A 3,138-nucleotide genomic window follows, 5' to 3' on the forward strand; every position below is an offset into this window, starting at 1 on the left:
CCTTTGGTGTAGTTGGTGGTAGTTCATTTTGCTTGCCCTATGATCCCTTCTGTTCCACATTGTTTTACAGTATCCACTTTTCATCACCTATCACAATTTGTTTTAAAAATGGAACATTTCCTTACGTTTCAGTAGATAATAGCATGTGAAAATATAGTCACGAGGTTTTTATCACTTTTTTATGTGGAACCCAAACATCAAAGTGATTCACATAACCAAGCTGGTGCAAATGATTTTCAAAAATTCTTTTGGATATTTTGAGTATGTCAGCTATCTCCCATGTGGTACAACATTGATTGTTCTCAATTATTGTTTCAATTTTATTGCTATCAACTTTAACTGGTCTACCTGACAATGGAGCATAGTCCAGCCAGAAATCTCCAGCATGAAACTTCAAAAACCACTTTTGACACATTTAATCAGTCACAGCACCTTCTCCATACACTGCACAAATATTTTTCTTCCGTCTTCAATATTAAAATGGCTATACAAAAATTCACCAACTTTGATAAGTCTTTTTTTAAATGCATTGTTGATATGACAGCTCTCACATACAATCTAACAAAATTTTATCGAATGAAGCTAAAGACAACTAAGTACTACTAGAGCCATGTTATGAAAAACAAAAAAAAAAATTTTGGCCCACCCAATGCCATGTTATATGACAAATTGTCTGACATAAAAGAACTTTTAAGTTAGACAAAAGATTATTTCCAATTTCTCCTTTTCATTATGGAAATACAATTAACATATAACTTTGTGTTGATTTGGAACTCTTGTATGTTGTAATATGATTACAACATAATCTAGCTAATGCCTTCATTACATTACATAACTTATTTCATTTTTATGGCAAGAACATTTAGGATCTAACCTCAGCAACTTTCAAGTATATTTTACAGTATTCTTAACTATAATCACCATATTGTACATTAAATCCCCAGAAATGACTTAACTTTTAAAACAACTGTGTATGTTTTGACCAAAATCTCCCCAATTTTCCCACAGTCTCATCCCCTGGTAACCACTATTCTACTCCCTGTTTCTAAGAATTCAGCTGTTTTAGATTCCACATATAAAAGATATCAAACAACATTTGTCTTCTCTGTTTTATTTTGCTTAGCATAAAGCCCTCAGGTTTCATCTACATTGTCCAAAATGGTAGGATTTCTTTCTTTCTCATAGCTGAATAATATCATGTATGTATATATACATATATATATATATATATATATATATATATATATATATATATATATATATACATATACATTTTAACAATATTAATTCTTCTGTTCAATGAACATGAAATATATTTCCATTTGTTTACATCTTCTTCAATTTCTTTCATCAAAATCTTCTGGTTTTATTGTATAGATCTTTCACTTACTTGGTTAAATTTATTTCTAAGTACTTTGTTGTTTTTCATGCCATTGTAAATGGGATTTTTTTTCTTTATTTCACTTTCTGATTGTTTGTTTTTAGTGCATAGAAACACAATGAAGAGTAAAGAGATTGAATCAGTAATTAAAAACCTCCCAACAATGAAATCCCAGGACCATATGGCCTTATAGGTGAATTCTACCAAGCATTTAAAGAAAAATTAATGCCAATTCTTCTCAAATTCTTCCAAAATTTGAAGAGGAGGGGACATTCCCAAGTTTATTTTATGAGGCCAGCATTATCCTGATACAAAGCCTGATAGGGACATTACAAGAAAAGAAAACTAAAGACTAATATTCCCAATGAATAAAAATGCAAAATTTCTCAACAAAGTATTAGCAACCAAATTCAACAACATATTAAAAAGATAATACACCATGATCAGTTGAGATTTATTCCTGGGATTCAAGGATGGTTCAACATGAATAAATCAATAAATGTGATATGTCACTTTAATCATATGAAAGATAAAAATCATATTATCATCTCAATAAATGTAGAAAAAGCATTTGACAAAATACAACATTCTTTCATGATAAAAACTTTCAGCAAATTGGTTATAAAAGGAGCACACCTCAACATAATACAGGCCATATATGACAAACCCACAACTAACATAATTAATGGTGAAATATTGAAAGCTTTTCCTCTAAGATCAGGAACAAGACAAGTGTGCCCACTCACACCACTCTTTTTTTTATATATATAAAATATTTATTTAAAATATGACAAGGAAGTTGGTAGAAGATAGAAAATAAGAACCAACTGTAAGGAAAGAAACCACTGATACATGCAATGGCATAGATGCATCTCAAAAACATTAACTTCAGTGAGAGAAGCCAACAGTCTACTGACTGTATAGTTTCACATACAGAGAACCCTAAAAATGGCAAGAGTATAGGGAAATAAATTTGGTTGTAGTTACCAGGGACCTGGGCAAGGAAGGGTATTTCCTGCAAAGGGGGCACAGCCAAACTTTTTGGACCATGGAAATCTTGATTGTAGTGTGGACTACACTACTGTATATATTAATCTAAATTAACCAAATTGTGCACTTAAAATTTGTGTATTTAATGTAAATTATAGCTTAATAAAGATGATTGAAAAGGAACTAAGTAGAATGTTTCAGGGTTATGTATGCATAACTTAATATATGTCTTCTTTTTGGGTTTTATTAAAATATCAAATCTTAAGATTCCAACATAAGTCTAACTTTTATATTATGTTAGTAGAAATTTCTTCTTTTTGATCTTCCATTACCTACTGTTAACTTTCTTTTGTGCAAATATTGAATTTATGATGTTGGAATCATTTAGATGAACTCATCACATTTCTTTACTTTCTCTACCTTGAACTGACACCACATTTGTTTTTGTATTGCTTCTTTTGTTTTTTTTAACCTCTCTGTGCCTCAGTTTATTCTTTTTTTTTTATCACAGCACTTTATTTATTTATTTATTTTTATTTTAACATCTTTATTGGAGTATAATTGCTTACAATGGTGTGTTAGTTTCTGCTAACAAAGACTCGCACCACTCTTGTTCAACATGAACTGAAAGTCCTAGCTAGAGCAATCAGGCAATATAAAAAATAAAAGTCATCCAAATCAGAAAGGAAGAAGTAAAATTGTCTCTGTATGATCTTATATATAGAAAATGATAAAGACTCAATCAAAAAATTTTGGAACTAATCAAC

Source organism: Lipotes vexillifer, unplaced genomic scaffold (genome assembly GCF_000442215.2).
Source record: "Lipotes vexillifer unplaced genomic scaffold, Lipotes_vexillifer_v1.1 scaffold1337, whole genome shotgun sequence".
NCBI lineage: Eukaryota > Metazoa > Chordata > Mammalia > Artiodactyla > Lipotidae > Lipotes > Lipotes vexillifer.